This window comes from Melozone crissalis, unplaced genomic scaffold, assembly GCF_028551555.1.
Source record: "Melozone crissalis strain CALT ecotype California unplaced genomic scaffold, PUWL_Pcris_2 ptg000066l_1, whole genome shotgun sequence".
Taxonomy (NCBI): domain Eukaryota; kingdom Metazoa; phylum Chordata; class Aves; order Passeriformes; family Passerellidae; genus Melozone; species Melozone crissalis.
Window position 1 is genome coordinate 4,281,570 of NW_026535844.1, and position 27,451 is coordinate 4,309,020.

Sequence of the window (27,451 nt, forward strand, 5' to 3'; positions counted from 1 at the left end):
TCCCGATTGTTATATACCTTCCAAGCAACCTCAAGTAACTTATCCAAATTCCTTAATTCTTCCCCTTCTCATTTTTGCAATTTTCTACGAATGTCGTCCTGTGATTGGCCCAAGAATATGAGAGCGAGGTGGACCTTTGCTTGCTCTGTATCCATTTGGAGGTCTGTATATTTCCTTGCTACCTCCTTAAGCCTCTCCAAAAACTCAGTTGGAGATTCCTTCTTTTCCTGTCAAACCTGATATAGTTTGGAACAATTTATAGTTTTGGTCACAGCGTTCTGAACTCCTATTTGGATCCACTCTTGATATTTCTGTAATTTCCTCATATCGCAAAATAAATTAGGGTCCCAATTTCGATCCTCAATTGGGAAATTCACATCTAAACTCCCTGTTACTAGTCCATTTCTAATATCTTCTCTTGCCCTCTCTTTGGCTGCCTTAAGTACCATTTCCTTTTCAGCAGAATCCATCAGAGTATCTAATATTACTTGTATGTCATCCCAGTCAGGATTTTGAGTTTTTATAACCATTTTACTACGCGTGCCACTTTATCAGGATTCTCTCTATAAGTTCCGGCTGACTGTTTCCAAATAACTAAGTCTGCCGGGGAAAAAGGCACTTTTGCAAATACTGGCCCTTCCACTCCGACACCTTGTCGCAAGGGGGCAATCACAGTCCGTTTTTGTTTGCTTATGCCTTTTCTATGCACAACTGGTGCAAGATTTGACCGACTCCGGGTTCTATGGGTTATTGGGATCACTGATTCATTACCATTGCTATCTTTTTTATTCGCATACCTCTTTCCCCTTCCTATCACATTTAAGTTTTGCTCATCTTCCGAGGAAGAGGGATCAGGTGACGATGGGAGAGGAGGATAAAAAGGGAAAGGTGTACTAGACGAGACAGGTTCAGGACTAGGTGGGTGAGGAGCAGGTAGTGGGATAGGGACAGGTGAAACAGGTGGGATAGGGTTAGGTTCTCTTCTTCCTATTGGAGCTACTTGTAAATCAATATCTGTATAATTTTCCCTACTCAAGCTTTCTTTTAATGCTAAGTGTTCTAAACAACATTCCTCACAAACCCCGCACTTTGCAGATGTTTTAACCATTAATAATCCACATTCATGCTGCCATTCTGGCTTTCCCCATAAATAGAAAAACAGATCAACATATGGTACTTCATCCCATTTTCCTTCTTGTTTACGAAACGACATTAACCACGAAATAGTGTTATATTGCAGAGTACCATATTTTGGCCATTTTTCGCCGTTCTCCAAGGCATATTCTGGCCACCATGAATTACAGTAATCAATCAACTTAGTTTTATGTAATTCTTCCCCAAAGTTACCCTGTTTCCAATGTGCTAATAAACACCCCAAAGGAGAATTTTGCAGGATAGGGGTGTTACTGCCCAAAATCCCTTTAAAGTTTCTCCATTTCAAATACACCACAAATGCCAACCCCACAACGCTTTCGCGATTGTCTTACGGATCGGCGCTTAGGCTTGTACCAACAGGAATTCCTTTAGCCCAACCAAGCGTAGCTTTCACTGCGTCTTATTGACAGGCACCCAAAACCAAAGTAAAAAGCACCTTACCTTTCTTCCGGGGAGGTTTCTGAGCGGCGGAAGCGGTCGCGGCCGATGGGCTCCCCGAGAATCCCTCGGTGCCGGCTGGAGCGTGATCGAGTCGCGAATTCGGTCAGCAGCACTGACAAGGTTCCAACTGGGTCGCCAAAATGTTAGCGTTCAAAAACACATAATCACTGGGACTATATGCAGTGCCTTTTATTAAGAGCTCTGAGAATCGGGGTATATTCAACCCAAATCTGATTCCGACCATACATTCGAAATGATCATGTTTTATACTCTATCGTTACATAACTTTCATGTTAATTATTAAACTTATATTGTTCTATTGTATACATAAATTTAGCCCCTCTCTGAATTTCCAACATAGTTTCTCACTATTCTTCTTATGGTGATATAATAATTACATTTAATTACTAAACAATCATCACATCTAACAATTATATAATTTATCATACTGCTTACGCAGGTGCAGTTGATCTGGGAAAGCAAAAAACCTAACATTTTAGATTCTATCTTTAACTTTTTCCAGGGTTCCACTATCAAAGCTACTTTCTCCGTGTCACCAAGCCTGAGCTTTCAGCATCACAAACCTCCTGTTTCTTGCCTGGCAGTTTCTGGGATGGGGCATCAGGAATGCATTTACTTGAGTGTCAGTGGCACTGCAGAGATGCACGTGATGTAAGAATCCTCTGAAATAACACAGGCAGACCACACTGACTCTGGAAAATGGCCTGTAAAGCTGGTGTCCACATTTGGAGAAGCAAAATGGGCTATTTCTGATGGAGGTTCCTTCTAACAAAGCCAGCCAATGAAACTGGCTCTCAAGGCGAGATCATTTGGATGTTGCAGTGGCTGTGGCAGCCCCAGGGTTTGGGGTTTTTGGATGGCATAGCAAAATGAGCTCTGAGCAGCATCTGTGGCAGGGAGGAAAGTGCCCCTGGAGCTGGGGTTGAGGCCCCGGGGTGGATGTGAGCCCGTGTGGGTGTGAAGGGAGCTGGCAGAGCGCTGAGTTTGCTTTCCCTGCAGGCTTGCGCTCTGATCCGACAGAACGGGACCCCGCAGCTGCAGGAGCCCTGGCGCCTGTCGGCTCGGCTGCGGGACTGCCTTGAGTGCAGCCTGGAGCCGGACGAAGAGCAGCGCTGGGCTGCCCAGGAGCTGCTGCAGCTGAGGGCCAGGGGCTGCAGGGGAAGCAGCAGCGCCAGGGAGGGGTTTTCTTGTGGGGCCCCCTCTGACAGTCTCCAGTCTGGCTGCGTTCCACACGCAGAGCAAGCAGAATCCTCGCCTGCTGTGGCTTGGCAGGCTCCTTTGGAGCTCATCTGGGCCTGGTGCCCCACAGCGAGCAGGGACATCTTCAAGCAGCTCAGGGGGCCCAGAGCCCTGCCTGTCCCGAGCTTGGATGTTTCCAGGGAGGAGGCACCTCCCACATCTCTGGGCACCTTCTGTCAGTGTTTCCCCACTCTGCTGGTTAAAAAATTCTTCCTTAGATCTAATCTGAGCCTGCTTCCCTCTCCTGAGTTTCAAACCATTTCCCTTTGTCCTGTTGCAACAGAGCCTGTGAGGAACTTGACTCTGGAAAGTAACAGTTCATTTCTTTCCTTTGTATCCTTTGGACAGCACCCATTTTTATCATCAGCCAAGCCTCTCTCCAGCCTGACCCCTCTGATCACTGGAGCAAAGGAACTGAGGGAGCAGCGGAGGAGATGAAACCCTTGAGGACAGCTTTCAGTTCTAGTAGTTAGGACAACTAGTTAGTTATGGTAGTTTGCACTGGTAGTTGGTTAGGGTAGTTAGCACTGGTAGTTAGTTTATGGTAGTTATGACAGCCTGTTTGTTATGGCAGTTTTTTGAATAAAAACTCTCTTAACCCACAACTGCCTTGCCGTGTCCCTTCCTTCTCCCGCTGTGCCTCAGCTGCCCGGAGCAATGTGAGGGGAGAGCGGGCCCAGCCTGGCCCAGAGCTGAGCCCCAGCAGAGCCCTGGCAGAGCCCAGAGCAGCCTCGGCACCTGCAGAGTCAGCCTGGAAGGAGGCGCTTGGAGCCTTCTCGGCTGCACCCGGCTCTTGGTTACAAACTGGGTGTGCTGGAAAATGCCACCGGCTCTGCACGAGGGCAGAAGGGGCCCGGGGAAGGCCCAAGTGCTCCATGCAAGGGAAAAACCTGCCCTGGGTTTGTTATAAATAACTAGGTAGTGTTGGCTTTTGCTATTATGTATTGACTTCTGCAATCTATTCTTAATCACACTGATTTTGATAGAGTGCAGTTTGTAATCACTTTTAACTGCTTTTGCTATAGTATAATTTGCCAGCTTTTTGTGGCCAATGCCCTGGCCCCTGTGTAGCTCATATCCTCAGAACATCATTTATGGATGATATTTTAGTTTGTGGAGAGTATGAAAAACATACATTATAGTTTTGGCTTTCGAAAAATATTACAGTGGATGCCATGTGTTGTACATTAGAATGTTAACTTTTGCAGAAGTAGCTGTAGTTGTGAAATAATAATCAATGCTTTTATTTTTGTAAATAACTGACAATAATACTTCAGAAATATTTGTGAAATAGCTAATGTTCATTTAAAGTACTTGTGGAAATAGCTAAAACCATCTGCATGGTCAGATAACATTTAAGGAAGGGATGTGATGAGGATCCCTGCCACTGACCCTTCCACTGTCAGTAACTGTCACCTGCTGAAACCACAGAACAGGGGCCCTTGTGAGGGAGTGACACACAACCCTCAAAACAGCAATCCACGATTCCTGCACGTGCTCTAAAAAGGCAAGTTGGGGGTCAAACCAACCTGACGAATTCCTGGAACATGTAAACGACTTCAAAGAAATTTTTGAATATGTATAATCATTATGAATATGAATTTGAACAATACAATGGGAAAACTAGACAAGAAGAATTGCTATGGTTAACCAGTGTGCCTCTGGCCATCGCCAAGCACCCAGTGCTGTTACTGATTTGTCCCTTATTATTCCTTATTAAACTTTCAAAAATTCTAAAGAGTGAGGCTCTTTTCTCACAAAACCCAAGGTGCTCACCCCTTGTTCTTCCCCCAAAGCCAGGATTTGTCAATCCTAACCTTTGTCTGGATGGAGGAGAAGGAGGCTGCGAGGAAAAGGAAGATGCACTGGTGTGGAGGCCCATGGGAGTCTCAGTCTCCCACCCGTCGGGGACTGGTCTCCAATAAGAAGAATAGATTTCAAGGTTATGGTGAGAAGCTTGCTTCTCCCATAGACCTTTGCAGGCACATGCTGATTTATGGAAAGTTGTTACCCCATTGGCCCGTTGGCCTAATTACCCCAGTTCACCCCCTGTTACCCATCCCTGGTTAGTCCCTAGAATGTTCTCCCTCTCTGTCCCTCCATTGGCTCTAATTTACTGCATTCCTCTGCCCCTGTTTCCCTATTAGCTGACCCGACCCTTAACCCCTCCTTTGCCCCATTATCCCCCATATCCATTGGACCCTGACCCTCAGCTCCACCCTCACTACCCCATATAAAAACCCCCTGTGCCCTCAGCTTGCACCCTGTCTCTGTCCCTGGGCCCAGTTCAGCTCTGTGCCCTGTTCCTGTACCAATAAACCCAGTTTGCTGAGATCATACCCAGACCCATCCTGCCGACTTTGTCAGCTTTATAAAGCAGCCATGAGCTTTGGGCTCCGGAGTGCCGGACGCTCCAAGGGCCTCGGCAGCGCCAGGACGCTCCAGACTGGGACAGCCAGGCAGGGCAGGAGGAATCACTGCCCCTTTCCCCTCTCTGCTGCTCCATCTCCCAGCCCAGCATCGCTGCAGGACAGCCTCACTGCCAACGCCATCCTGCCAGGGATGGACTGGGGGATCTCCTTCCCCTTCCCTCTGGCATGGAGGCAAATCCCATCTTCTCCTTGACCACCCTCCTTCTTCTCCTCATTCTGTCCTACATCCATCCATGTTCCTTTCCCATCTCCTTCCTCCCTTGTTCCTTCTTGTTCCTTCCTCTCCTCCTGCCTTTTCCTTTTCCTTTCTCCCTGTCTCTTCCTCTCCTTGTCCTTCCTCCCCCAGGTCCTGAGTTGCGGACAGAGACCAGGGAGAACAAATCCCTGCCACAGAAACTCGTGGAAGAGGCCATTTGGAACAGCTCCACGGCTCACGAATCCAACGGGGAGGAAAAGCCCCAGAGATCCCTCACGAGGAGAGGCTGCAAACCCAGCCTGGGGAGCTGAGAGGAGGTAAAAGCATCCCTGTGCTGGGAAGGGTTTGGGGAATGTGAGAAGAGCTTCAGGCAGAGCTCAGCCTATTCCTGGTGCCTCCAAAAACGGCGGTGCCAGATGCAGAGATCCATAGGGACACAGAGATCACCCATCAGATCCACGGGGATGCAGAGATCCCCCTGGAGATCCATGGGGATGCACAGATCCCCCTGCAGATCGATGGGGCTGCGGAGATCCCCCTGCAGATCCACGGGGATGCAGAGATCCCCCTGGAGATCCACGGGGATGCAAAGATCTCCCTGCAGATGCATGGGGTTGCAGAGATCCCCCTGCAGATCCATTTGGATGCATAGATCCCCCTGCAGCCCCCGGAGCAGCTACGCTGGAGCACAGCGAGGCCTGAGAGGAGGCTGTGACCCTGTGGCCAGAGGGCCCCGCTGGAGCAGCCTGTCCTGGCAGGACTGACCCCGGGGCACAGTGACCCACGCTGCAGCACTTGGAGGGGGCTGTGCCCCGTGGGATGGACTCAGCTCGGAGAAGTTCCTGGAGAAGTCTCCGGTGGGAGAGAGCCCAGGGTGCAGCAGGGGAACGACTCCTGTCCCTGAGCAGAGGGAGAAGCCCCGGGGCATGAACTGAGCCCGGCCCCATTCCCTGTCTGCAGCACTGCCGGGGCAGGAGGTGCAGCTGGAATTAGGGAGGCGTGGGGGAATGCTGGATTTAAGGCTCTTCACTTACTTCTCATTATCCTGCTCTGAGTTTTAGGAGTTTTCTGTCAGAAATCTCTCCCCTCCCCCACTCATCCACAGGGCTTTGGGGCGGTTTTCTCTTTTTGAGGGAAATCAAAGCGATGCACTGATGCTCCTAATTAGGGGTAGGAGAAGTGAGGCTCCAGGGCTTCCCGCTGAGCCGGAGCCACCGGAGTGCCGGGAAAGCCGTGGCGGGAGGTGCGGAGAAGTTTGTTTGTGTTTTCAGCTCAATTCCCCTCGGGCCCGGGCCCATTCCAGGGCTGTTCCTCAGCTCCGGCTCTGCCCTCACGCAGCCCGGGGGGCCCGGAGAGCGCGGGGCGGGGCTGTGCCGTGTGCAGAGCCCGCCCCTAGCTGGGATTGGGCGATGGTGCCGTCAGTCATGGTTGTGGTGCGCTGATTGGTGGGAGCGGGGCGGAGCAGGGCCCCGGCTGCGGGCCGAGGGCGGCCGTGGCTGGGCAGCGGCGCCATTGTCGGAGCGTGTGTGCGGTCCCGTGAGCGGCGGCAGCGGCCGGAGCGCGGTGAGGCGGCGGCGGAGCTCGGAGGCGGCCGCAGCGCGGGTGGGAGCCGCGCTGGGTTGTGCGGGGCCTCGGGGCTGACTGCGGGCCTCGGGGGCAGCAGGGGGCTCGGGCGGGTTCGTTTTGCCGTGTCCGGCGCGTGTTGCCACTGGCGTGAGGTCGCTGCGGGAGCGGCTGCCCGCGGTCTCCTTGCGGCCACTGCCTCGGCAGGAGCCGCTGGCGGAGCAGCGCTGGCTCGGCCCGGTTGCTGTGGCTGGGACAGAGGGGGCTGCCCCGTGCCCGGGGCTGTGCGGGGAAATTGCCGCGGACGGAGGTTTCTGTGCGCAGAGGAGACAGAGGAGTCCTGTAAAAGTGACTTTATTGCTGAGCAGAGGGAGAGGCCATGGGGCATTTGACGTGCGCTCTCTGCCATTGTTGTAGTTCGCAGCCTCCTTTTTATCCTCATTTTCCCGGCCTCATCTCCCTCTCCCTTTGTGCACTGGCTGAAGTGCTTGGAAGGTTCAGACCTGCCGATCCGCCAACTGGATGTCCTCGTTAATGTGCATCCCCACTTTTGTATAACAGCCGATATTCACGGCTCTGTTAAATCCTTGTTCTTCTGGAAGTTCAGGAATTTAGCGGGACTTTCTGTGAGCAGCAGTCCATGTTAATTAGTAACATTTATTGAAGCTGGAGGTTTCGCCCGTTGCTTCCTTTTCTGCAAGTCCCTGGCCCCTCGCTCCGCTGCTGAATGAGCTGCACTCTCAAGGTGTGGAGCACGGTAAAGATGAGAGTTGCTGCAGCACATGAGAGGAGAAAGAGCATTCATTTAACCCATGATCTGCCATGGAGCCACAAAACCGTGTCCCATTCCCATCCTTTCCGCGTTTGAATCCGTACATGAGCTACTTTCTTCATTCCTTTGTTATCTGTTTCACCACTTTTCCTTTTTCATCTTTTTGCCAACAGCAGTTTGTGTCAATTCATTTTCCACAAACTCCTCCTTTTTCTGCTAACAGATGATCTGATCCCATCCCATGGTTAAGTGTTGTGTTCCTCATTTCAGTGGATTGCTCAGCAGGAAGGTCAGGAGCTGGAGCTGTCTGGTTGGTTATTATTCTGAGCACAGCTTGTAATCTAATGATGCCATTGAAATGAGAAATGGGTTCTGTGGCTCCTGATATGAATTGGTTCGGGTTCCCAGGGGCTGGTCCATGGTGTTATAGGATTTGTTCTGCTGGCCATTCATCTTTTCCCTATCTTTGGGCGCTCTCTCCAGCCAGGGCTGCATCAATTGACTGCTTTTCTCTAATTAAATCATCAAATCCTTCGATTCCCAACTGATTTCCCTGAATTTTTGGTAGCAAAAACCTCCAGTGCCCAAAGTGGGGAGCTCAGAGAGGGGTGAGCACCGCCATTGGCGGGAGCCTAAAGAGCCTGGAGAGGGGCAGGGGGGACTCCTTGCAGCCGCTGCAGCCCAGAGCAGAGAATGAGGGGAGAAGGGAGCCCGGGACCCCAAAAAGCCCCTGGATCCCGAAATGGGGAGAGGGAAGCGAGGGGAGCTTTTGGGATTGCTGAGACTGCCAGCAGCCTGGGCAGGCCGGGCACCGAGGAGAAGGGGGACCCCCAATCCAAGTGTGACCCCCAGCAGCTGGGACAGGGGGAACACCCGAACACTAAGGGGAGGGACCAGGGATGGGGAGCCCGTGGGAGGCTTTTTCAGGGCTGAATCTTGGTGTTTGGGAGGTTTTTCTGGAGCCCAGAGTGCCAGTGACTTGTAGAGATGGACTTGGGCAGAGGCACCTTCAAACTCAACGCACTCATCCCTTGTTTTCCCCAAACCAGGATTTCCCATTGCCAGCTCCTGGGAGGCTGCGAGGAAGAGGAAGATGCCCCAGGACAATGAGGCAGGTGAGGAGGAAGTCAGTGTCTCTGGAATGCTTAAAATCAGATGGTTTTGGGAAAGCTGCAAAAGACAAGCCTCAGAGACATTAGAACTGATTTGAGCTTTGCAGCAGCCAGTAGATTGATCAGCAGAAAAATTATATAAGAAGTAGAAAGTAAGGAGAAATAGAACAATGGTCTGTGCATTAACACTTATCTAGAATAACTCCCTAACCTGCGGAAAAGTATATCTAGCAAGATATTAGGAAGTTTCAAGCTTAGTAATGGAGCTCTGTGTATTGTTTTTTAAGGCTTACAAGCAGGTATTGTACTTGAAATAAGCAAGCGTTGTTTTAACCATCAATGTGCTTATAGTGCTTGGATGGAACTACACTCAATATGCTTTTGCTTTGTGTGATTGGCCAAAAACCTTTTAAAGTAAGTTTTAACATGAAGTCCTTTGTCTGCTACCTGTAAAGTGAGCTACTGGCATCTTCCCATTGTCATAACCAAGTAATGAGACAGATGGTTGGAAAATCACACAGCTCAGGACACATTCCCAGCAGTCCAGTCCTGTTTGTGATTTGTGCACAGCCCCGAGCTGGCGATGAGTGCCCCTTTCCCCTCTGTGCTGCTCCATCTCCCAGCCCAGCACGGCCCCGGCTGCAGCTCAGCCCTGGGGGGATCTCCTAGCCCTTGCCTGTGGCACGGAGGCAAATCCCATCCTGTCCTTGTCCTTCCTCCCCCAGAGCAGGAGCTGAGCATGGAGAGCAGGGAGGACAAATGCCCGCGGCAGAACCTGGTGGAAGAGGCCGTTTTGAGCAGTTCCACGGCACAGGAAGCCAACGGGGAGGAAAAGCCCCGGAGATGCCGCACGAGGAGGGGCTGCAAACGCAGCCAGCAGGGATCTGAGGGGGAAAGAGCCAGCCTGGGCCGGGAAGGCGGCCAGAGATGGAGCCAGAGCTTGGAGCTGGCGCTCCATGAGCAGCTCCATGATGGGGAGAAGCCCCACATGTGCGAGGAGTGTGGGAAGAGCTTCAGGTGGAACTGCCACGTGATTGTGCACCAGAAGATCCACACTGGGGAGAAGCCCTACGAGTGTGGGGAGTGTGGGAAGAGCTTCAACCTGAGCTCCCACCTTATCAGGCACCAGAGGATCCACACTGGAGAAAGGCCGAACAAATGTTCCGAGTGTGGGATGTGCTTCAGCCGGAGCTCCGGCCTGATCACACACCAGAGGACCCACACTGGGGAGAGGCCCCATGAGTGTTCCAAGTGTGGGAAGGGGTTTCTGACCCGCTCTGATCTCCTCCGGCACTATCTGAGTCACAGAGAGGAGAGGCCCTTCCAATGCCCCGACTGTGGGAAGGGATTCAAGCACAACTGCCACCTCATTACCCACTGGCGCATCCACACAGGGGAGAGGCCCTACGAGTGTGATAAATGCAGGAAGAGGTTTCAGACCAGCTCCATTCTCCTCCGGCACTATCGGATTCACAGAGAGGAGAGGCCCCTCTGCTGCCCCGACTGTGGGAAGGGATTCAAGTGCAACTCCACCCTCGTCACCCACCGGCGCATCCACACTGGGGAGAGGCCCTACGAGTGTCCTCAGTGTGGGAAGAGCTTCTCCAGCAGCTCTAACTTGACCAAACACCAACGGAGGCACCACTAAGGGAAGCCCTGCGAGTGCCCCAAGTGCGGGCAGAGCTTCGTGCGCTGCTCCAGCTCCATCCCCCACTGGAGGAGGCACTTTGGGCACAGCCCTGGTCACTCACATTCCCTGTGATCCATGTTGGGAACACACCTGGCTGCTTCGTCTTTTCGTTTGGCCTCTGCTTCACCTTCATCCTTTAAGAACACCCAAAACTGGGTTAAATGAAGGAAATTCATTGAATATATCTGACGTTGCATAATTTCTCAGTTGTTGTAGAGGGAATGTAGGATTTGGGGACACGTTCTGTGTGGAGTGCTGCTGTTGCTAAGAGGCAGGAATTTGATCTCACCCTTCTTGTGTTGCTAAGAACTCCTCCCCTGACCCCAACCCCAACTCCACCCTTGGCATACCCTATAAAAACTCCATGGCCCTTCCTGTGCCCTGTCTTTGGGGGTTAAGAAATGGATTCCCAAGGGATCAGCCCTATTCCTACTGGATTCCAAAGGATCAGCCTCATTCTCCACTGGATTCCTAGAGGACAAAGCTTTTCCCAGTGGATTCCCAGAGGATCAGCCCTTTCTCCACTGGATTCTTAGAGGATTAGCCTTTTTCTGACCAGATTCCAAAAATTTCAGCTTTTCCCACTGGATTCCCTGAGGATAAATATTTGCCCACTGGATTCCCGGAGGATCAGCCTTTTTCACTGGATTCCCAGAGGATTCTGACTGTGTCACTGTTTTTTTTTCTTTGTTCTACTGCATTTGTATTTTTAATTTTTCCTAATAAAGAACTGTTATTTCTACTCCCATATCTTTGCCTGAGAACCCCTTAATTTCAAAATTAATTAATGTAATCATCATCATCATCAAAGGGAGGGGGTTTTCGTTTTCCATTTCACTGGAGGCTCCTGAAATGGGGAGACACCCCGAAGGACGGGCCATGTAAAATAGTTCCTGAAATATGTAGATTAGTTTATGGATATGCATGAGGGTCTATGAATATGCAACAGGCTGATGTAGTTAAACCAGATTAATTAAGGGGTGTCCCTGAAAATAACTGGGGGGTCTTTGTGGCCATAACAACCTTTTCTTTACGGTCCTTTTCTCCCATTACATCAGCCTGTTGCATATTAATAGGCTTTTCGCGTATCCATAAACTACTTTACATAGTCCAGGAACAAAATTGGCTTCATCCTGTTTGGGGGACCCATCCCCCTCCCACCTCAATTTTGGGGTCCCACACCCGTCTTTTCCCCGCTCTCCCTCCCCTTTCCAATCGTTCCCCTAATCCCCTCCCTCGTGTTTGGTTTTGGGGGCTCCAGGCCCTTCCTGCTCCATTTTGGGCTCCCGACCCCGTTTTGGATTAATGTGGGGTCCCCAGCCCATCCCCAGGATCACCTTCCCCCCCTCCCCAAATTCCGCTCCTGGCAACTGATGAGTCATCAGCGAGACACGCTCTTATTGGCTGGAAATTACCCCGCACGGTCTCTGAGTATTTACCACAGTGAGAGGCCTTAGTCTGTGCCTGGCAAGTGATGAGTCAGAGTCGGGCCGGGCGCTGATTGGCTGAAAATCGCTGCGCGGAGCAAGTGCTCTGAGTTTGTGCCCAGCAAGTGGATCGTCATCAGTGCCACGCGTTCTGATTGGTCAGGATCTGTTTATGGGTGGCGACCAGAGGAACTGGGGTTTCTTGGGGTTTCTATGGGTTAATTTAGGGTTTGTTTGGGGTTTATTTGGGGCTATTTATGGACTAATTGGGGTTTCTCTTGGGTTTTACTTGATTTATTTCTGTTTATTTGGTGTTATTTGGAATTATTTGAGTTTATTTGGAAGTATTTTGGTTTGTTTGGGTTTATTTGGGCTTATTTGGAATTATTTGGGGTTCTTGGGAGTTATGTTGGTGTACATGGGGTTTTTTTAGGTGTACTGGAAATCATTTGGGGGACTTTGAGTTTAATTTAGGTTTTTTTGGGTTTTTTGGGTGTTATTTGGATTTTTTTGCGGTTTTTTGGGTGTTCTTTGGGGTTTATTTCAAGTGTTTTGGGGTTATTTAGGTTATTTGGGGTCATGTGGGGTCAAAAACCCCGGAAATGTTTCTCCTGTAAAAAAAAGGGAATTTTTCGTGAAAAATCTGAGAGTTTTTCCCCAAAAAACCGGGAAAGTCCTTTAAAAAATCCCAGACTTTTCCCAGCCAATAGCCGCGCGCCCCACCCCAAACCATCCTATCACTACTCTTCATCTCCCAAACTAACGAATCATGGCGTACCCCACCCCAAACCAACCAATCACCGCGGGTATTCCCTCAGGAACACCGGTATTCCCATGCGCGGATCCACCCAATCACCGCATGCCTCCCCACCTCCCGCCTCTCGTGCGCCAAATCAACCAATCACCGCAGGTCTCCCCTCAGCTACTCCCGCCTCTCTCGAGCTGAACCAACCAATCACCTCCCCTCGGCAAAGCCCGCCTCCCTCGCCCCTCTCCTGTCAATCACCGCGTCCTCTATCAAACCAACCACTCACTGGGCGTCTCCCCTCAGCAACTCCCGCCCTCCCCGCGCCTCCTGAACCAATCGGAGCCGAGTCCAAAGCAGCGCCCCCTGACCACAAGCCGGGCATGGAGTGGGCGCCCTCTCCCCCCCCCACCACCCCCGGGACCCCCTCAGGGACCCCCGGGAGCCGCCCCGGGCTCGGGCGGGTCCTGCGGGAGGCGCTGGGAGAGGACGGGGGCTCCGGGAGCTGTTGAGGAGGCACAGGGACAGGTGAGGGGTCCTGGAGGGGTCGTGAGGGGAATTTGGGGAGGGGTCTTGAGGATGTTTGGGGGGGGATTTGGGGAGGGTCTGGGGGGATCTTGAGGGGGTTTTAGCAGGGTCTGGGGGTGCTGGGGGGGGATTTGGGGAGGGGTCCTCGGGGGGTGTCACGATCCGTCCTCATGGACGGGTTTTGTGATGGTTCATGGATTTGATGTCAGGGTGCAAAAAGAACCGACACGGTACAAGGGGGTTTGCAATGATAATGGAAACAAATGCACCTTTATTGAATGAGCACAGCAAAATGCGATAGAGGGATTAAGGGAGAGAAAAAGACAGAGGAAGAGAGGGAATAGGGCTGCCAAACGTAGAGACAAAGTCCTTTGGTCCAGTCCAGTCGAGGATCCACCTGTTACGTCGGGGAGATCTCAAAGTCTCTCGCTAACTCAGAGGTTTTTATTATGAAAACTCCATTGGAAATTGCGAGGATGGGGAAACAGATACAATAAGGAATAGATGTAACAGGTAGTCCATGCTCTCAGCAGTAAACGAGAGCCATTGTCTTCTTGGTCCAGCGGTCACAACCTGCAGGCAAACATCTCGCTTTGGTGAGCTTGCCTCCCCCACACACCTGCCCCGGGCTGGGGGTTTCAGTCCCAGTCCTTGGAAGGAGCAGAGGGGCCTTTTCACATGGGGGTTCCAGGTCTCAGTCCTTGATGGAGAGGCTCCTTACATCTCAGTCTGTCTGTCACGGTGGTTGTAAAACAGGTGAGGGTCTTCTGTGGGGGGACCACCTGAAACTCAGGAGAAGTCCAGCCAGGCCGAGAGGTGGGACAGCTCCCAAGGCTGTTGTTGCAAAAAGGGCACGGTGCCCCGTTCTTCTTATTGGGCTCAGTGTAGCACACAGCAAACAACACCTGTGAGAACAACGGCTTAGCAACGCTCTCAGATCTTGTGGTAGATAGGGACAGGCGCTGCAGAAGATCTCGCGATGTCACGGAAAGGCAGGACCCTCTGTTCCCCTTAGATAAGACCATCTGCTTCCCCTAGATAAGAAACTAACATAGGAAGGTAGCCTCCCTTAACAAAAATACCGGTAATTTTCCATCCCCTACCCAGTAACTGTCCACCCGCTACTAACCATAGATGGTAAAGACAGACCCATGTTGACGTAGAGACCCCTTAGACTATAAAAACCCAAGAGATGAGATAATAAACGCCTTTTGACCGTCCATCACATTGATGTCTGCGTGTGTCATTGGCCCGAGTGGCCCAGGAGAGTTGGGCCGCCGTGCTGATCCTTAGAACCAGGTCGCCTGCCTTGCTCCAGAAGGCAACATTTGGTGCCCAAAACCCGGGAGCCGATCTGCGCCCGGGGAACGGGGATTCTCCTGAAAGAGGACAGCGGCTGTGGCAGCAGGCCTGACCACAGTGGGAGGGACGCCTCCGGACCAGCGTGGACCATGGAAGCCATTGCGAAGGTCGTAACAGAAATGCATGCACAATGGGGTATAGAATGTAAACTTAGGGATTTAACTCTCGCATTACTGAGACTGATTAAGCTTGGGGCTATTGAAAGCCCCGTGGACGTCCTACATTCGGACGTGTGGGATAATTGTACAAAAGCCCTGGCGGAGGACACCATGTCCTCGGGCTCAGGGAAAGCCCTAAAATCGTGGGGCAGGCTTGTCCAGGCTCTGCAAAAGGCTCGACAAGAGCAGGAAACCTGGATAGCCGTGCGAACCTGTTTATTAGCCGTGCCGCAGTTGAGGGTGGGCGCGGCGACACAAACCGTGGAGATACCTGACCCGGGCGGGCGCGCGGAGGCGCGAACGCCGGATCCCCCTCAGCGAGCGGATTCACCATCGGAGGGGGAGGAACACCCGCGGGCGTTCTGGCGGGGGCTCGCGGAGGAGGCGCGGAACGCAGCCGAATCGGCGGACCCCGTAGGGACCGATAAAAACGCCCCCCCACCATATGCGTTTGAAAATGGCGCCGAACCGCATGGTCAGGGCGGAAAGGAGGAGGCGGGGGGCGGAAGCGCGGTCAGCCCGCTTAACAACGCATGCGTGGGCGAGTGGGGAGAAGGGGCGGTCCCCGCGGAGACGCGTAAGACAAATCAGAGTGCTCAGTTCAAATTAAGTCCTTATAGGGCAAGGACCTCCCCCAGCAGGAGGCGGGGGGACCCCAGGGGGAGGGAACGGCCTGACCCCCGCAGGAAGGGGCGGGGTCGGAGTCCAGGGAAAAGGCAGAGCAGCCCGGAAGCGTCTCTTTATTCGACTTCCGGCTTGGACTCGGACTCGAGCTCCGAGCCCGAGATAGTATCGGAGGATTCCGATTTGGATTCCGGCTTTAACAGAGAGAGAGAAGCGGCGCGTAAGGTCACTAGCCACAGCGCTCCCGCATGGGTGAAGGGGTTACCAGAGAAAAACCGAACCCCACTCACAAACTGGCGGAAAATAAAAATGGCTTGCGCGGACTGGACTCCGTCTGCCACTCTAGTGTTCCCGGTCCGTGTGGGGGGGCAGGCGGAAACCAAAGGACTTATTCACCAGTCAATCCGAAAGATGTGCAGGCAATTGTTAAAGCGATTGCGGATAAGGGAATTAATTCTGCCATGGTTTGCACACTAATCGACGGCCTTTTTGGTGGGGACGATATGCTTCCCTTTGATATTAAGCAGACGTGTAGAATGATATTCGATGGTGCAGGGATGATCGTTTTTAAACAAGAATGGGAGGATAATTGCATGAAACAGCTAGCCTTGGTAACAAGGGCAGACCATCCACTGCACGGCTCCAGCATACAGAGGCTAATGGACACAGACCTCACTATGATCACCCCCCAGCTACAGGCTGAGGGCTTGCGGGCCCATGAGGTAATGACAACAACCCGTGCTGCCCGAGAAGCCATCCGTGACGCTTCTAAAGTGGTAGCCAAACCCTCTCCATGGTCGTCCATAAAACAGGGTGAGAGTGAGAGTTTCACTGAATTTGTGGACAAGCTCCAGGCCGCAATAGATTCCTCTACGTTACCCTCAGAGGCGAAGGGTCCCGTGCTGGCAGACTGCCTACGCCAGCAATGCAACTCAGCCACCAAGGACATTTTAAGGTCACTGCCACAGGGGTCTAATATAGCTGCCATGATTAGACACGTTGCAAAGGAGGAACACCTAGCTCCCATCCAAGCAGTAGTTCACAATGCAATAACCAGTGTGATGGCAAGCCTTAAGTGTGGCCAGGCAGGCCACTTGGCAGTAAACTGCCCCCAGCCAAGGCGCCTATCAGCAGCTGCTCCACCACGCCAAGGCGGAGGTAGGGGGCCGTGCTGGGTGTGTGGAAGGAAGGGGCATTTAGCTAAGGAATGCAGATCCAGGCCCCAGGGAAACGGGAGAGGGAGGGGGCAGCTGGGCTGCATCCAGCCCCCTCCCACCTGGAATATGCAGCGGCCCAGCTACAGCAACCCCCAGTGGGGCAGGGGACCCTCATACCCTATGCCCCCACAGGGAGCAGTCAACTTTGCATCCCCCCCAGCAATTCAATGGCAGAGTTGTGCAGCACCCTCAATACCTTCGCTCCCCCCACCGCCACAAGTCATGCCGGAGCCACAGGAACAGCAGGGGATGCCCCAGAGCGGGATCCCTGGGTGGCCTTGGTCATGCAAATAGGGAAGGAGCCCTTGACGGTGTGGGGGACATGCCGCCTTTAGGGCAGCCAGGATCCACACGTCATAGGGTTTCAGTTTTGGGCGGACACGGGATCAGACTGCACGATTATTCCCCAGGCACATTGGCCCGGACATTGGCAGTTCAAAGAAGTCCCCCCAGTGAACGGAGTGGGGGGGCAGTCCCGGGCATGGAAAAGCACCCAGCTGGTGGGTATAACACTTCACACAAAACAGGGACCAGAACAGACAGTAGCAATCTACCCCTACATTTTGCAAAATTCTCCACCCCTGTTAGGAAGGGATCTTCTCTCCTTGCTAGGATTTCGGATCGCAAATTTATCATGAGGGCCACTGCCGTACACCCTCCGCTGGCAATCAAATTGACTTGGAAATCATCAGAGCCTGTATGGGTTGAGCAGTGGCCCCTGACAGAGCCTCGAATGGCAGCCTTGCTGGAACTGGTCGATCGAGAACTGCAAAAGGGTCACATAGAACCCTCCACCAGCCCATGGAACACCCCTGTATTCGTGGTCCCCAAAAGGTCCGGACAAGGCTATCGTCTCGTCCACGATCTGAGAGAAGTGAACAAGACTATCAGACCCATGGGTCCAGTCCAGACACTGCTTCCCGCGAATTCAGCCATCCCCGCAGGGCAGCCGTGTGCAGTACTGGACATCAAGGACTGTTTCTTTCAATACCCCTGCACCCTGAGGACAGAGAGCGATTCGCCTTTTCCGTGGCATTTCGGAACGGCAAGCGGCCCAACCTTCGCTTCCAATGGAGAGTGCTTCCACAAGGCCTGGTCGACAGCCCGACCATATGCCAAATCACCGTGGACAAAGCACTGATGCCAGTCCGACACTCCTACCCCACCGCGACCATCATCCAGTACATGGACGACATCCTGGTCGCAGCACCATCGACAAGCCAAGTAGATCACCTGGTGACCACAATCACGGAAACCCTTCAGGCCAACGGCTTTGAGATCGTGAGCGCAAAGATCAAGAGAGGACCCTGCGTGACCTTCCTGGGAGTGGGCATCACAAGCTCCGACGTGACACCCCCCGAGATGAAGATCAACCGAGACATCGAGACGCTCCATGACGTGCAACGCCTGGTGGGATCGCTGCAGTGGCTTCGCAACATCGTCCTGATTCCTCCCGAGGTCATGGACCCTCTGTACGACCTCCTGAAAGGAAAGAACCCCTGGGATCCCAAAGAGCTGACACCGCAAGCAACGAGCTCCCTCGACTTCATCGAAAACCAGATGGCCACTGGCACGCTTGCCAGGTGGAACCCAGCCATGCCACTGGACCTGTACGTCCACTTTACACCAAGGGGGGGAGTGGGAGCACTGGCCCAAGGACTTGCAGAAAAGGCCCGACCAATCCAATGGGTGGTCCTCGGAAGACCCGCTCGTGCATTTTCCCCAGGAATCGAGTGCATCGCCAGCCTCATCATGAAAGGCAGGAGACCCGCCCTGAGACACCTAGGGACGGAGCCGACAAGCATCCACCTTCCGTTTCGCAAGCAGCCGACCAAGGGGTCAGCCACAATATCAGAGTACCTGGCCCTTGCTCTCTCCGGCTTCGGAGGAGAAATCACCTACTCCTCCAAGCCAACCTGGACTAAGCTGCTGACCATAGTCAACATGGACATGCCACCGAAGGTCAAGGACAGACCGCAGCCAGGACCAACGGTCTTCACAGACGCTTCCTCCACGACTTCAACCGCAGCAGCAGTGTGGCAGGCAGGAGAGCAATGGCATTGCGTCAAAGCGTGTGACCCCACACTGTCAGTGCAACAGCTGGAGGCAACAGCAGTGGTTCTGGCGTGCAGACTCTTCCAAGACGAACACCTCAACATCATAGTGGACTCTATATTCGTGGCAAGGCTCTGCCTAGCCATGGCAGGACCAGGAATGTCAACATCAGCAGCAGCCCTAATGCTGGAAGAAGCACTCTCCTCACGACAGGGCACCGTGTCAGTCATCCACATCAACAGCCATGACCCAGTCAAAGGTTACTTCCAGATCGGCAACGACAAAGCGGATGCCACAGCAAAAGGCGTCTGGACCTTGCAAAGAGCTCGTCAACTGCACGAGTCGCTCCACATCGGAGTCAAAGCACTGGCGAAGAGATGCGGAATCTCGACGGCGGACGCAAAACATGTGGTAGCCACTTGCCCTCATTGCCAGAAGTCACCCCTTTGGACGTACGGAGTCAACCCGAGAGGTCTCAAGCCCTCAGAAATCTGGCAGTTGGACTTCACCAGGTGCGAACTGCTGAGGCCCCGAGCATGGCTAGCAGTGACAGTAGACACTTATAGCGGAGCGATCATAGCTACACAGCACCCCAAAACCAACTCCAAAATCACAATTCAGCACTGGCTGACAGCCATGGCCTGGCTAGGTATCCCCAAGCAGATCAAAACGGACAACGGCTCCAACTTCAAATCCAAACAAGTATAGGAATTCGCCTCGAAATGGGGTATCATGCTAGTGCATGGCATCCCACATAACAGTACCGGACAGGCCATAGTAGAGAGAGCAAACCAGACCCTGAAAACCAAGATAGAAGTGTTGGCAAAAGCAGAAGGCTTTGCCAATGCCATTCCCCCAGGAGATCAGGCACGTATGCTGGCAACCGCTTTGCTGGCACTGAATCAATTCCCTAGGGGAGATGAAACAAACAGTCCCGTCCAAAAACACTGGGCCACTTGAACGCTAGAAGAGGGCCCACAGGTGGTAATCAGAAACGAGCTAGGCGAGTGGGAACGGGGCTGGAGGCTGATGCTCACGGGGCGAGGGTACGCAGCTGTCAAAAAGGACGGCAAAATCAGGTGGTGTCCACTTAAGTCGATTAAACCGGACCTTCATAGCGAGCAGAATGAGACTGAGGAGAATTGCGAGTATTTGTTTACAGGACCTGCTCGTGGGACGCCCTCGTGACGCGTACTTCCCGGTTCCGGACGAAAGTGACAGACCACCAAGCCGCCAGACAGCACCCGAGAGACCCGCACGGGGGAGACCCAAGCGCCAAGGGTGTTTCTGTGTGATTTTGCTGTTGAGGCTTGTCGTTGGAGGGCAAGCCAGCCCAGACCACTACCCCCATCAGCCCTTCAGGTGGGTCATGTGACACCTCAGTAGGGGCAAAGCACTCAGGGAAATCACCACACCGAACACCCCATGCTTCGTGCTCCGCATCACCGACCTGTTTCCAGGACAGCCAAGGGTAAACCCTTATTCCCCACGCGTCCCACACTCGTACCTATCCTACTGGTGCCCAGCTTCAAACCCTGGGAAAAGCTACTGCAATCACCCAGGGTGGGGATATTGTGGGCACTGGGGCTGCGAAACCATAGTTACAGATGCCAGACCATCGGGGCCTGGGTGGGATCCACAAGAGCCAGACAAATTCTTGCAATTCACCTGGGCACCCATCGGTTGCAAAATACCCCTCTTCTTTCACGGAAACTTCCATCGAAACCAACATAAAGTCCCTAGATTTCGGGCATGCACTGAGTACAACATGACGGTCTTGCAGCCAGATCACCCTAGCTGGGCCACAGGCAAAATGTGGACAGTAGTCCTCCAAGGGTCAGAAGAGAGGGTGAACGTGCAAATTATCAGGCTCCAACCGTCAGCACCCCGAGCGGTCGGACCCAACAAAGCGATTAAAAGTGTGCCGAAAGGGAGAAACGTAACCTACCCCAAAACCTTACCCACAGGGGTCAGCAATGTCCCGAACGGTCAAGCGGAAACCTTTCAGATGAGCCGCTTAACCGAGTCAGACTCAGACCCAATCCTTCGTATGTTAGAAGCTACCTTTGTATCCCTGAACGAATCTAACCCTAACCTAACCGAGTCCTGCTGGCTTTGTTACGATGTCAAACCCCCCTTTTACGAAGGAGTCGCTTTAAACACTCCCTTCAGTTACTCCACAGCCGACGCCCCTCACCAGTGCAGATGGGATACCCCTCGCAAAGGAATCACCCTGAGTCAAGTCACAGGCAGAGGCAGATGCTTTGGCAATGCAACCCTAGCTAAGCAGGGAGGTAACATCTGCACCAAAATGGTTAAGCCTAACAGGAGAAACAATAAGTGGGCAGTCCCAGCCGCATCTGGGATGTGGGTTTGCCAGCGATCCGGAGTGAGTCCTTGTGTGTTCCTTCCCAAATTCAATGACTCTAACGACTTCTGTGTCCAAGTTCTGATTGTTCCTAGGGTCCTGTACCACTCAGACGAAGAAATGTACCATCTTCTTGAGGGACCCAGCCGGATCCACAAAAGAGAAATATTGACAGGTATAACCATCGCAATGCTGCTCGGCCTGGGAGCAGCCAGAACGGCCACGGGTGTCTCAGCCCTAGCGACCCAGCACCAAGGACTGTCACAGCTGCAAGCAACGATTGACGAGGACCTGCAAAGGATTGAGAAATCCATCTCTTTTCTAGAGAAGTCAGTCTCCTCACTCTCAGAAGTGGTCTTGCAGAACAGGCGAGGCCTGGACCTCCTGTTCATGCAGCAACGGGGCCTGTGTGCCGCCTTGAAAGAGGAGTGCTGTTTCTATGCAGACCACACGGGAGTAGTGAGAGACTCCATGGCAGAACTCCGGAACCGACTGGCTCAGAGACAGAAAGACAGGGAAGCCCAACAGGGCTGGTACGAGTCCTGGTTCAATCAATCACCTTGGCTAACCACTCTGATTTCTGTCCTGATAGGTCCATTGGCGATGCTGTTTCTAACAGTCACCTTCGGACCATGCCTGCTGAACAAGCTGGTCTCGTTCGTTCAGAGCCGCCTGGAACGGACCAACATCCTGTACCTAGGCCGACGACAATTGCTGTGAATTCAGCCAGGGAATTCAACCAGGGAACACTGCCAGTCACAAGATTTCCGAACTTGTCTGGCAAAAACTTACTCAGGTTTCCCAAGATCCCTTTCCCTTGTCGAACTACAACCTTATACCTCACTTCAGTACCTATGTATATGACTACCTCATTCATTTGTGAAAAAGGGGGGGGAGATGTGGTAGATAGGGACAGGCGCTGCGGAAGATCTCGCGATGTCACGGAAAGGCAGGACCCTCTGTTCCCCTTAGATAAGACCATCTGCTTCCCATAGATAAGAAACTAACATAGGAAGGTAGCCTCCCTTAACAAAAATACCGGTAATTTTCCATCCCCTACCCAGTAACTGTCCACCCGCTACTAACCATAGATGGTAAAGACAGACCCACGTTGACGTAGAGACCCCTTAGACTATAAAAACCCAAGAGATGAGATAATAAATGCCTTTTGACCGTCCATCACATTGATGTCTGCGTGTGTCATTGGCCCGAGTGGCCCAGGAGAGTTGGGCCGCCGTGCTGATCCTTAGAACCAGGTCGCCTGCCTTGCTCCAGAAGGCAACAGATCTAGGGCATTGTTGGCATGTGACTTTCTCCTTTGGAGCTAGAGATTTAAGACAGGGGTGGTCTTTTCTTAGTGGTCCCCAAATGACGATCCTGAGGCAGACGAGGGAAAATTCGGAACCGACTCTTACACCAATATAAAATTATTTTTTAAATTATATAAATTTAAGTTGTATGGTGTTTTCATTTATTAAAATAACATTTTATTAAAATTAAAAAGTATTAGTTATTTTAAATTAATTAGATATTCTTAACAAGGGTTGAGCTCTCCCTCCCTGCTCAGTGCAGGATGTGGGGAGGGGGCGATGCTGACGGGGCCGGGGGGGCTGCAGCTCTGGGGGCGTGGAAAAATGGCAAGTTTCTGGTGCTGCTGCTCTTCTTCCTCCTCTTCTTCTTCTTTCCAGTTTCTCCTTCCCCCACCTCCTCCTCATTTCTTATCCTGCCTCCTTCTCCTCCTCTCTCCGGCCTTTCTCCTGATCCTTCCTCTTCCTCTTCCTCTTCCTCTTCCTCCTCCTCCTCCTCCTCCTCCTCCTCCTCCTCCTCCTCCTCCTCCTCCTCCTCTTCCCGCTCCCCCTGGGCCCAGCCCCCACCCTTTGTCCTCCTCCCTCTTTCCAGATCCCTCCCCATTGCCCCCCCCCCCCAAACCCCTCCCCATCGCCCCCCAATAAACGGCCCCGGGGCCAACTGGGAAGCTTTATTGGGAGCACTGGGAGCAGGCACTGGGCGGGGGCAGAGCGCCAGCGGGGCTGGGGGGGACACGGGACCCCCCCAGAATCAGCGGAGCGGGGACGGAGTGGGGGGTCCCGGCCGGGCCCGAGCCCACGGGGAGGAGCTGTGGCCGCCGCCGGCTCAGGAGCTCTGTGGGCACAGAAAAGGGGGTGACACTGGGCTGGGGGCCCCGGCGGGAGCGCACACGCTCCGCCACGGGGGGGACGCCACCCCCGGCACCCGCCCTGACCTTCTTGCGCAGGGAGAAGCTGAGCCCCAGCTCCAGGAAGACGAAGCCCAAGACGAAGCCCCCGATGCCCGTCAGCATCTTGCTGCGGGCGGCGTCTGGCGGCATCTCTGGGGGGTCCGCAGGGCTCAGCACCCCCAAAACCTCTCACCGACACCCCGAGCCCCTCCCAGCGCTGCCCCTGTGGCCCCTGGCCCAGCCAGGACCCCCTCAAATCTCCCCCCATCCCTTTTTGGCCTGGCCAGGAGCCACCAAAGCCCCTCCCGTCCCTCTCAGCGTCCCACAGCCCCCTCCCAGTCACCCCTCAGCGCCCCAGGACCCCCAAAGCCTCTCGCAGTCCCTTGGCAGCCCCAGCAGGACTCAGCCAGAGCCCTCCCAGGCTGTGCCCAGCACAACCGAGCTCAGGGCGAGCTCTGCTTTGCCATCACCGATCTCCTTCCAGCCCCTCGGGGCTCACTGCGATCCCTCCCAGTCACACCCAGCACCCCCAAACTCCCTCCCAGTGCCCACCAGGACCCCCCCAAGCCCATCCCACCCTCCCCAGCATCCCCCAAACCCCTTCCCAGCCCTTGCCCAGCCCCTCTCCCACTTCCAGCCCGGCTCTCTCCAGCTCCCTCCCAGTGGCTCCCAGCACAGCCCAGCGGCTCTGCCAGCGCCCCCAGGGGCTCCCCCGTACCCCAGTGCCGCCTCAGGGGCTGCTCCAGGCTGACGTGCTCCACCTGGCAGCTGTAGCTGAGCCTGCGCTGGGGGGGCGTTTCCAGCAGCACCAGCAGCTGGTAGGTCCAGTCCCTGTTGGGGACCACGTCGGTGGCCACCACGTGCTCCGAGAGCTCCTGCTGGCCCTGGAACCACCTCACCTGGATGGCAGCAGGGTAGAAATCCATCACGGAGCAGAGCAGGCGGCCGGGGCGGGGTTGGGAGCTCGAGGGGGCACCAGCGAGATGGACACGCTGGGGGGCACTGGGAGAGACAGAGAAAGAGAGAGCGGGGACACACTGGGATCAGCTGCGAGGCACTGGGAGAGAGAGGGGAGGGCTGGGCTGGGCTGGAGAGGGACTGGGAATGGACTGGAATGGACTGGATTGGACTCGGATTGGCAAATGTGGTGAGAGGGACTGGGGATGGGCTCGGATGGATTGGGAATGTGTTGGGAAGGAGTGGGAGGGACTGGGAGGGAGTTGGATGGCACTGAGAGAGGTGCGAGGGGATGGGGGTGCACTGGGAGAGAGGGAGGATGTCTGAGAGTGAACTGTGAAGGAACTCGGAATAGATTGGGAATTGATTTGGAGGGGCTGGGTGGGACTGGGAATAAACTGGGAGGGATTGGGAATGAACTGGAGTGGACTGGGAGGGACTGGAAAGGGACAGGAGGTCCCGGGGATGGGCACAAGGAGGGCTGAGGGCTCTGGGGAGACTCCCAGAGAGGTTTTGAGGGGCTCCAGGGTCATTGGCAGGGAAGGGCCCGAGGGGACACGCTCTGCCCCGCGCTCACCTCAGCGCTCCACAGTGATCGGGGTGTAATAGTCGTAGTTGTACCGGCAGTACCAGTCCAGCGCAGTCCGTGCGTACTCCAGTCTAGCCGGGTCGCTGTTCATAATCCTAGCAAACCTCTCCCCATAGCGGGTGAACCCCACGTGCAGCCCCACATCGCTGTTGAACATCACAAACTGCTCCCGGTTGTAGATGTACCTCTCCACGAACCTTACCCTCTCGGTGCCGTTAATGAAGTAACACGCGCACTTAAACATGAGCTGAAACACCCCTGTGTATGCAGGACACAGTTCAGGGGGCGCCCCCCGAGCAGCACCCCCAGAGCTCTGGGCCCACCCCAGATCCCCACTCCGCACCCCCTGTGCCCCACGGCTGCCATGGGACCCTCCTGCCCACGCTGCCGCTTCCTCTTTGCCGCCCTTCCCCCATTTCCCCTTTCATATCCTCTCTCCTTCCACCTCCGGCCGCTCCCCAAATCACTTTTGGGGTCCCATTTCCCCATTTTCCCACAAATCCCCCAATCCTCAGCCCCCTCGAGCTCTGTTTGGGGTCCTCCCTCCCCTTTTCCCCCCTCCCCCACCCTCTCCCTCTTCTCCCTCTCCTCCACCCCCCCCTCAGCCCCTCCCGCTCTCCCTTTGGGGGGGTCCCCTCCTCCTCCCCCTCCATTCTGGGCTCCCCCCTTCGCCCCCTTTTCCCCCCTTCACCCCCCGTGTCCCAGCGCCTCCCGCCCCCCGCTCACCCGAGGGCTCCGCGCCCGCAGCCGGGGGTCTCCCAGCACCACCAATGCCACCAGCAGGGCCCCAGCTGCCGCCCCTCGCCCCATGGCCGGGGCCGGGCAGGGAGCAGCAGCCCCAAAGCAGCCGCGCTGCGCTGGGAGCGCCAGTCCGGAGCAGGGCGGGCTCGGCAGCGCCGCGCGCTCTCATTGGCTGCCGTCGCTTCTGGGCAGCGACCGGCCACGGGCTCTGCCCGGCAACTGATGAGGCAATCCAACGCCCCGAGCACTCATTGGCTAAGCAACCTCCTGCCTTCGCTGCCATTGGCTGAGGCCTTTCCGGGACGCTGCAGCCCCGGGCTGGGGGTTTTTTGGGGAGGGGGAACCTTGGGGCGTTGGGCAGGTGGGGGCGGGGATGGAGACGCGCGGGCTGTGCTGGACCAGCCAATGAGACCCGCTCATTTCACATTTAACCCCATTTTTTGGGTTACTGAGCTTGTTCAGGATTTTCTGTTCGGAACCCTTGGTCCCGCTGTCCTGGTTTGAAAAGGAAGTGCGTTTTTTGGGCTGCTGTGGTCAAACCAATCTGTGCTCAGATTTGAATATTGGCACCTGGTATGGCCCCTGAGGACATGGATTCACCTCTGAGAACACAGGCGGTTAAAAGCGGAGAACTCCCAGGGAAAGCTCTCTTGGTTCCGGTGGGTGAAAGGTTCAGAGCTGCCCTGCCCGGCTGCGGGCTGGGTGCGGGAGGGGAAGCCATGCGGCCGGGTGAGGGGAGCCGGGCCTTGGACAGAGAAGGGAGGTGAAGGCCCCTGAAGGAGGAAGGGTGGTTTAGCAGTGCCAAGTGTCTCCTTCAATCTGCCATCAGGGACCTGGCCAGGTGAGTTTTGTTTCCAGGGAAGATGGCCGGCGTTGCTGTTCAGGGGCCTGTGTCCTGGAGTGGCCAGCTGGCTGCTGAAATTCCACATTCTGCAGGATGCCTCCCAGATTAAAGCTGGCAGGGTTGGTTTGACAGTGCCAAGTGGCTCCTACAATCTTCCATCAGGAACTTGGCCTGATGAGTTTTGTGTGAAAGGAACAATGGTGGCGTTGGTGTTCGGGTGCCTGTGGTGCTGAGTGCCCGGCCATCTGCTGGGGTTCTGAAATCCAGGTCGCCCCTGCCCCGTCCCTCACTTCCCCCACTGCCCACCGGTGACTCCCTGCAGCAGCATGTGGGATCCTGGACACAGCTCTGGGACACACAGACATTGCTGAGGGGCAAAGATGGGGGGGCTGGACAGGTGGAGAGCTGACCCTGAGGGTTGGGGTGCAAAGGACACGGGGTGCCAGGCAGGGTTAGGGCACAGGTGCCACCCTCATGGTAGGACAGCCCCAGAGCCCTCCCAGCAGCTGCAGGCAGTTACCCCGATTGGAAGGTAGAGATGAGGTTTGGACGCCACAGAGTTACAGGTAGGAGTTGAACAGACTTTTAGGGGTTTTATTAGGTTTTTTTTTTCAGGGATTTTGAAGGATATTTTAGGGGGTTTTTTTGCAGGAGTTTTTTAGGAATTCTCTGGGAATGTTTAGGAACCTTTAGGACTTTTTCAGGGCTTTTAAAAAAACATTTTAGGGTGTTTTAAGGGCTGTCTTACCACTAATTGGAATTGCTAGGGGTGTTTTCAGATATTTTGGGGGCTTTTTAAGGACTACTTAAAAGGTTTTAGGGCTTTTTGAAGAGTATTGAGGGTATATGGAGAACTTTTTTTACGACTAGGTTATTTCTAGGGTTTTTGGGGGAATTTTATAGGCTTTTTTAGGGTCTTACAGGGCATTTTCAAGATTTTAGAGGTATTCTCAGAGGACTTTAAAAAATCTCTAAGTAGTCCCAAAAGGTTCTTTGGGGATTTTTAGAGGTGTTTTAG

General features: G+C 54.1%; 2 pseudogenes; one reads left to right on the forward strand and one right to left on the reverse strand.

Annotated features, from left to right (window-relative positions):
- Positions 1-10,627, forward strand: part of LOC128945487 (zinc finger protein 850-like) — a 162,240-nt pseudogene extending 151,613 nt beyond the window's left edge.
- Positions 10,628-23,353: 12,726 nt separating this feature from the next.
- LOC128945515 (class II histocompatibility antigen, B-L beta chain-like) lies at positions 23,354-25,658 on the reverse strand (annotated as a pseudogene).
- Positions 25,659-27,451: the final 1,793 nt, after the last annotated feature.